This window comes from Atta colombica, unplaced genomic scaffold (genome assembly GCF_001594045.1).
Source record: "Atta colombica isolate Treedump-2 unplaced genomic scaffold, Acol1.0 scaffold147, whole genome shotgun sequence".
Taxonomy (NCBI): domain Eukaryota; kingdom Metazoa; phylum Arthropoda; class Insecta; order Hymenoptera; family Formicidae; genus Atta; species Atta colombica.
Window position 1 is genome coordinate 23,446 of NW_017259236.1, and position 9,373 is coordinate 32,818.

The following is a 9,373-nucleotide window of genomic DNA, read 5'->3' on the forward strand; positions in this document are numbered from 1 at the left end:
ACAAAATGTGTCACAATTTAAATACGTATTAAATCATAAGCATGGAAACAAATAAATTCTTTACGGAAACAATAAAATTAGTTAATAAAACTAGTTTTCTTTGTTATCGAAAAGAAATATATTATTAAATAAACTTTAGAAACTGTTTACATCCTTTGGCATTATTTATCCAATGTCACAACTTTTCTTGTAACACTAATTGTTTATAAAAAAAAATCTAGAAATTATAAGATATCACATACAAAGTTCAAAATAAAATTTCCTTATTTCATTAAAAGAGAAAAAAGTTACATACGCAATGTGCAAAATTAAATTTAATAAAATATTTATTAAATTATCAATTAATACGTCTCATTTTGCCGCGCGGTAAGCGTTTCCATGATTGTGTGCAGGAGCCATATCTCGTCGGTGATTATGACTTTTATCGACAGTATCAGAAAATGGATGTAGCCACATAGTTCCCAAACTAGAAATGGATGTACTGGCGGTAGTGTACGGGCGATTTCAGTAATAGAAAAAAGCCCGGCATGACTTTTCTTAGATTTCGCTCTGACAATGCTATATGATAGTTGATTGTAGTTCTATGTGTCGATTTCTGTAATACGTAGAGAATACGCAACGTAGTTTTCTATTACTGTTTCTATTATAAGTATCTATTGTTTATTTATGCAATGATTGATGTGCAGATTGAAGATTATAAAGTTTCAAAGCTGTAATCAAACCAGATCTCGTTATTTTCGTTAAAACTAATCGAGGCAGAACGAAACGGAAATTTAAAAAAGTGAAAAAAGTGACAGCTGTTGCATCGAATCTTCAGAGCCAAGAAAAAAGGAAGATAGTAATTTATGAACAAGAGAGGAATTTTTCTCGTGATTTGAGAATTTCGACGAAATTGTAAGATATGACATTGATGAATAAGCTAATTTCGAATTCGAATTCTGTAATCTATTCATTTTTTATATTCTACTGCACTTTTTGCTTATTTTGCTACATATTTCTTTTATATATATATAATTTGTTTAATATTGCAAATATAAAAATTTAGAGAGGTACAATTAAAAAAAAATCATCTTTTTTAGAATTACTGAAAGTTTATTTCTCTCACTTATTACTTTTGTTATGTACCGATCTCGTCATGTTACACTGAATTTATTTTGGACTTTATCTGGATTTTTATCATAATTCTATTATCATTGTAAGTTTTAATTCTAATTGATACTTTTAAATTATTTTTTTGACTGTTTATGTATTTTAATTTTATTTGGTTACGTGATTCAAGTATTCTGTCAAATACTGAAGATGTTTGTAGTTTAAATTTATCACATTTTTTTTTATTTATGAGAAACTAAATTTGTTGAAATAATTTATACACAAATTAAAGTAGAATTATGGAATTTTTATATATTTTTTAGGGATATTAGTTTCATGATGTCCCTCAAGTAATCATTTAATCTTCATGATGACACTTCAATAAAGCCACACAATGGTTACTCTAATCATTAAAGACTTGATCCATCTTTAAATCAAATGAATAGTGTTAATTCAATAGTGTAATCAATAGTTAAATTCAATGATTTCAAAAAATTATAGTATATAATTTTATTCTTTCAGAAAATGGAATAATGATGTTTTAGTAAAAAATTTAATTTTAACACAAAAAAATCATAAATGTGTTCGGAAAAATTTGCTGTTTTATTTAAAAAAATCATAATTTTTTAAATTTATAATATTATAATATAATATTTATAATATTTTAAATGCAGTTTTAATCTAATTCTCTTGAGATGATACTTTAAAAGAAAAAAAGTTATACATACTGTTTGAAAAAAAGTATTTATTTTGAAGGTAGAAGATGGTCATCTTTTAGATGTAAAAAGATGTTAAATTTAGGTAAAAAAACTATTTTTGGTTTAAGTTATTATATAACTATTTTTGGGTTAAGTTAATATAAAAATTATTATTGTTATTAATACTGAAGATAAATATAAGTGAAAAATGTAAAAAAATACAAAAAATATATAGAAAACATTACTTTTTGCTACAGCATGTCAGTATACAAATAGAGTCTGCTTTCTAAATCTGAATCAGTAAATAATCACTGACTCAGTATCAAATATTGTATATCACTGTTAATTAATGAATGAAATGTAGTATCCCTAACCTACAGCGAACCTCCAGTGTATAAGTATAGTGCATTCAATCTATATGGTATTGTAAAATTACAATGTGTTAGAACGTGTAAATATCGATATTTTAATTATATAAAAAAACTTCTCAAACTTCTTTTCTTTTATAGTTGAATTTCACTAATTATCCAATGCCAAATGTGTTAATATGATAATTCAGTATCAAATATGCCATTTTTAGATTATTCACTTTCAGATTTAGAGAGTGTTTATCACACATGGATCATAGACACAATGGACAATTTTTTCCCCATCGTTTTTTTTATCCTTGAAGAATACAATCTACATTTGCAATTTAATGCAAAAATATAATTCATAAATTTGTTAACAAAAACGACACATGCTGACACTTTAATCCGAGAAAAAAAAATGCGTCTAGCAGCTATTCGCGCTTTTTGCGCGAATAGCTACTAGACGCATATTAACAATAAATACTCTGATTAAAAAGCTAAGCATCTCGATAGGTGAAGCTTTAAACTTCCAGTCAATGGCAGGTACGTATCTTCCCGATGTCAGGAAGGTTCTGAAATCTAGCGTGAAAAATGTTCGGGTCATTTAATCATTTTGACTCAGAAGAACGACGAGGAGGTTAAATAATATGCTGTTACTGTAAAAGAAATATTTATTCATCTTTTATATTGTACTCAATTAAAGACAATTTAAAACAGAATTGAAAGTCTTATTTATTTATACTTAAATTATTGTTTTACGCATAGATATCTTGTATTAGTTTACTGGCTAATTTTGAGTTTTAACATATGTATATATATATATTTCTCTCTTAACCCTAGTATACAATGTATCCTGCGATTTTTTTACATTGCTATAATTTTTTTATAATATAATTTGAAGATCCAGATTGAAGGCTAAAAAAAAATTTTAACTGTCTATAGACATGATAAGCTTGCAAAGATTTTTTTTGCGTTTCTCGATGTGAAAATGTACGATAAGTTCAAAGAAGGTACTTAGAATTAATGTGATTAATTTATAAGTTTTCGGTATTCTGGGTATCTTTATTTTTTATTAAATATACATTTATTGAGTTTTGGATAGTATAAAAATAGTATACGAAAGTGTAAACCTAAAAAGAATTATATTTCAATGTAATAAATAGTAGAAATTTTATAATTTCTGTCAGTCTTCGTTCGGCTGGGGCAAATTTATTGCTTTAGAGCGAGTGTTGCATTTTCTAAATTAAATCCTAATAAACTTAATTATACATACTATAATAATATTTATACATGTACGAATCTTTATTTACTTATATTATTCTTTTATATTATTTAAATAATAAAATTTTATTTATTAATTGTAACTTAATTGTAAACTTAAAATATGTAGATTCCTTGAAAATGTCGATTTTCGATAGTTCAAATAATTATACTTTTTTGAGCAATTCATATTGTACTATTTTTTTGTTAGTCAACTAAAAAAATCCTACAGATTTTTGTTTGGATATTAAATTTAAAAATTTGAGAATTTTTTATCCAAAGTAGTCATTTCTTGCGAATTTTTCCAATAAAATTTCTTTGAAGCATTGTAATTAATTGAAAATAAAATATTTATTTGCTTTATATTTATCTGTTTTTATCTGACTTCGAGATATAAATTTCACACATTTTGAGCTAAAAGATACATATTTAGTCCAGAGATAAAGTTGCAGGGTCTCATAAACCCTAATATTATCAGGAAGGTAACCAAAAATAATGCCAAAAAATAACTAGGATTGAAAGAAATTAAGTGAAAAAAGGGCAAATAAGTATCAGGCGCGGTAATCGTTGCACGAAATAATATACCAGTGTAACAACAAACACAACCTTGACTAGACGATACTATCAAACCAATAAAACTAGTAAATACATCTTATTAAACTCTATCACTTTTTCTAAGACTAAGTGGTTTTCTTAAAAATATATATTTTCCGAGATATAGGCTGTTATTAGAGTTTTGGTATATTTTTAAATACTCATTACTCGGCTTTTAAAGGTCCATTAGCGGGAACGGTTGTACAGATATTTGATAGATTCCTCTAACATTGCTGTAATTTTAATCAATCGGTGAAGAGCAGAACGTAGCCTCTCCTTGTAAGTGTTGACAATTTTTGTGCTCAGATTCTTATCCAAGTAGAAAATAAACCAGAAATTGGCCAGTAACCGGTCAAGATTTTTGATTATTGACTAGTTTTTGATCAGTTTGAGCGACGCTTGTAGTAACTGGGTAGTAAATCCAGTCAGTTTCTAGCCAGTTATGCCAGTTTCTGACCAGTTACTGAAGAGTTTTTCCAGAAATTTTTACAAAATAGGATTTAAAAGTATATATAAAATCTTTTTTTTAATTTATTATTTTTTATCAACAGTACCTAAATCATAGATAACTTTAATTAATTAATTGTAATTTTTTATCACAATTTTATTTTATATTTTTACTTACCGGGATTTTAACCTGGGACCTTAGGATTATGAGTTTCATATCTCAGCCGTTGCGCCATTTAGAAGTATCAATGTACTAATTTTTTACTGTCTATATGATATACTTAACGCAATTTTGTGTTACTTTTATAAATAACATTTTCCGAAATTTAAACGCAATTACTATCTTATTATATAAGTATCTTATTTTAAATTATTGGTAAAATTATAAAAGTATACAAAAAACGATGGACATTAGGAGCGCTAGAAAGCAATTACGCAAAAAACATAGAAATACTGAAAATTTTGAGTATATTTTGGCTCGTTTGAGTCATCTTCAGCACAAATTTGATAAATAATAATAAATTAAAATCGTGGAAACGCATTCCCATTACGTGATTATGACCGCAATGTGGTGAGGAGCTCCATCATCGATGTCTTGAATGTTGTATCAGACAGTTGTATAGCTGAGTGGAAGTATGATAGTCAGTATCAAGCTAAAAAATATTAAGAAAGATTTTAACGTAGCAATATATTATAATGGATGGAGAATTTAGAAAAAATTATAATAGTGCTTACCACGTACGTCACCATAACCGTACATCATATATTGTCAAATTTAATGCGAAGGTTATCACAAATTAAAATTAAAATTAAAGTTAAAGAATAAAAGAGCAGTTATGTTGGACAGAAATGAACATAAATGGTTGTTAGACAGAAATGGTTTCTTAATTTTTCATCAATTTCCATTCTCAAGAACATCCAATACTTTTACAGTTAGATAATTTCTCGCTTTCAATTTACAAAGGCAGGTATTTGATTATGGAATTCATTATTGAGAGTACAAATTAGTTTGATCCGTTTCCCTAAAGATGGCTCCAGCTGTTGTGAATGGTTCATAGTGACAGCTGATTTTGGCGGTTTCAGAGAGATTAAACATCTGCTAATAATATTCAGTTTATATTGCTTTGAGTTTCATTCAAAAACCTTAATTTTTACTGTGTTTGAAATGTCGAATTTTGTGTTAACCAAGCAGTATTTGCGGGAGGTTTTGGTTTTCTGCTTTAATTGGAAGAAAAGTGCGGCTGAAGCCCATCGAATGCTTGTCAAAGTTATGGTGACACTGCTCCAACTGATAAATCATGTGGGGAATGGTTTCGACGTTTCAAGGATGGAGATTTCAGGGTTGAAGACAAGCCTCGCTCTGGACAGCCAAAAAAATTCGAAGACAAAGAATTAGAAGCATTATTCGAAGAAGATCAGAGTCAAACGCAAGAGGAGCTTGCAGAATCATTGGCAGTAACTCAACAAGCCGTTTCTGTACGATTGAGAGCTATGATTAAAAAACAAGGAAATTGGGTGCCTTATGAACTGAAACCGAGAAACATTGAAAGGCGATTTTTCACTTGTGAACAACTGATTCAAAGACAACAGAAAAAGTTTTTTTGCATCGGATTGTGACTGGAGATGAGAAGTGGATATTCTACGACAATCACAAGAAGAAAAAATACTACGCTAAACTCGGTCAATCGTTGTCATCGACCTCAATCTCAACACCACGGCCGAACATTCATGGTTCAAAGATCATGCTCTGTATCTGGTGGGACCAGAAAGATCTTGTTTACTATGAGCTGCTAAAACCTGGCGATTCCATTATGGCGATCGATATCAATTGTACAACTGATTCATTTGAGTCGTGCATTACGAGAAAAACGACCGGAATATGAGCAAAGACATGATAAAATTATTCTTCTTCATGACAACGCTCGGCCTCATGTCGCTAAAGTCGTAAAAAAAATATTTGGAAACGCTCAAATGGGATGTTTTACCGCACCTGCCATATTCTCCGGACATTGTTCCTTCTGATTACTGGTTGTTCCGAAAGATGCAGCAAGTCACCGGTTCACTTCTTTCGTAGAAATCGAAAATTGGCTCCAAAATTGGATCGCCTCCAAAGACGAGTCATTTTTTCGAGATGGAATTCAAAAATTGCCTGAGAGAAAAAATAGTAGGCAGCGATGGACAATACTTTAATTGATCTATTTATTCATTTTGTTTTGAAATAATGCACAAAAAACGGACCGGACTAATTTGTACAATTGTCCAATAAAAATATTGAAAACAATATTAAGAAATTTCAAGCTTCTGTGCATAATATAGTAAGAACTCGTTCGTTAATTCGATCATTAATAGGTTATTAAATTTCATAAAAAGATTCACAACGACTTATTAAAACTAAAACTCTCATCTTATACTAAGCAATTCATAAAGAACAACCAAATTATTATTTTTATTAAGGCAGATAAAGGCAATTTAATTGTGATACTAGATAAAAAGGTTTACAAAGAAAAAAATCAATGCAATGCTCCTTGATAAGGATATTTATCTTAAAATTTTTAAAAATCCAATTAACAAAATTAATAACAACTTAAAAAAATTACAGGATGGAAAAAATCTGGATACATTTTTGAACAGATATACAAATGATTATATTGTAACGATAGCAATTTACCTAAAGTTTATGGCCTACCAAAGGTACATAAGCCGAATTGTCCATACAGACTTATAGTTTTCTTTGATAGCTCTCTGTATAATTTAGCGTTATTCCTACCTGATTTGATTAAGGATATTCCGAAAACTCCTAGCCATTAATAATAGCTTTGACTTGGTAAAAAGATTGAAAAATATTAAAATTGACTCGGGTTACAGTTTAGTGTCTCTTGACGTGATATCGCTATTCACTAACGTACCGAGGGACTTGCTTTTTCAAACAGATGGAATTCTATTTGTAAGAATTACAATATCTCTAAAGAAGAATTTTTAATAGCACAATTTGTCTTAGATTCCACTTTGTTACTTTTGATGGTCAATTCTATAAATAGACATTTAGTACCTCGATGGATTCCCCATTATTATTGCAGACCTAGTTATGCAGGATTTGGAAAACAGTGTGCTGAGCTCCATTAATTTCCCCGTGTCTTTTTACTATAGGTACGTTGATGAAATTGTCCTACGTTTACTTTTCTCTGAAGTGAATTGCATTCTTGTCAAATTTAACTCTTTTCATCAAAGATTGCAGTTTATTTTGGAAGTGAAGGTAATTCGATCAATTTTTTGGACACAACTATTATTCTAAGGGGTGATTGTTTGTAGACCATAAACTCTATATAAATTGCATCGCTACAGTATAACCATATTGTATATCTGTTCAGAAATATATTCAAATTTTTTCCATCCTGTAGGTTATTTTCAAGTTGTTATTAATTTTGTTAACTGGATTTTAAAAAAATTTTAAGATAAATATCCTCATCAAGAACCATTGCATTGATTTTTTTTTTCTATAAGTCTCTTTATCTATTGCCATAGTTAAATTGCCTTTATCTGCCTTAATACAAACAATATTTTGGTTATTTATTATGAATTGTTTAGTAAAACGAGATAGTTTTAATAAGTTGCTGTGAATCCAATTCTTTTGTAGTTGAAATTTAATAACCTATTAATGATTGGTGGAATTCTTACTGTGTTATGCAGAAGTTTGAAATTTCTTAATATTGTTTTCAATATTTTTAATGAATTCCACAATCAAATACCTACTTTTGGAAACAAGAAATCTTATCTAACTGTAAAAGATGTTGGATGTTTTTGGAAATGGAAATTGATGAAAAATTAAGGAATCATTTCTGTCTAACAACTATTTCTGTTCATTTCTGTCCAACATAACTGCTCTTTTATTCTTTAATTTTAATTTTAATTTTAATTTGTGATGACCTTTGAGATTGATTCGTATTAAATTTGACGATTATTATGATGTACAGTTACAGCTATGTGGTAAGCACTATTATGATTTTTTCCAAATTCTTCATTCATTATAATATGTTACCACATTAAAATCTTTCTTAATATTCTTTAGCTTGATACTGACTATCATACTTCTATTCAACTGTGCAACTGTTTGGTACAACATTCAAGATGTTGGAGCTCCTCACATTACAGTCACGTAATGGGAATGTGTTTCTACAATATTGTATTTTAATTTATTATTATTTATCAAATTTGTGCTGAAGATGATTCAAAACGGAGCCGAAATGTATTCAAAATTTTCAGTATTTTTATAAGTTTTTTGCGCAATTAATTTTTAGCGCTGACTCGTAATGCCCATCGTTTTATAATTTATTTCATTCATATTGTTATGATTTTGTTATTAAGTAAAAGAGTCTTCATTAATTGATTCATTGAAATAATTGTATTTAATCTTAATTATTATATTTTAATTATTGATAATAAATGATATTAAAATCATGATGTAAAAACAAGAATATGCTCGTGCGCACATTCACGCCCATTAGCCAGTTAGAAATAATTAATAAGCATATGTCATCGTTACGTGGTAAATTTGAACGTATAATTTTTTATACTACAAGTATATACATAAATAATTTATAAAATAATTTTTTCTACTTTGATTAAATATTATATAAATATATATAGAGTGAAAAGTGAATGACTGTTATTTTAGATTATTTTAAATCAATTTTTTATGACGAATAAAAATGTCACTCTAAAATTCTTATATTCTTCATTCTTCCTGCTGTTGTTGACAAAAATTCTTCGTAAAAATTAGAAGGCGTAAAAGTACAAGTACGCCATGCTGTAATGGTTTGTCCAATAATCGTATGGGTATGTCCCATAAATCGCTATACGTGTTTAACTATCGCATACGATGGAATAATTCAGATACATAAATTAAGCATTTATATATATATATATATACAGTGACCA

The 9,373-nt window shown here is 28.4% G+C and overlaps 1 protein-coding gene across 3 annotated transcripts in view; it reads left to right on the forward strand.

The window, feature by feature from the left end:
• Positions 1-557: 557 nt before the first annotated feature.
• The window catches only part of LOC108685209 (tyrosine-protein kinase PR2), a 330,449-nt gene continuing 321,633 nt past the window's right edge, over positions 558-9,373 (forward strand). For all 3 annotated transcript variants that reach the window (XM_018189894.1, XM_018189897.1, XM_018189895.1), the window contains exon 1: positions 558-894. The gene's annotated coding sequence lies outside the window, so the exon portion shown is untranslated. The remainder of the gene's footprint in view (positions 895-9,373) is intronic.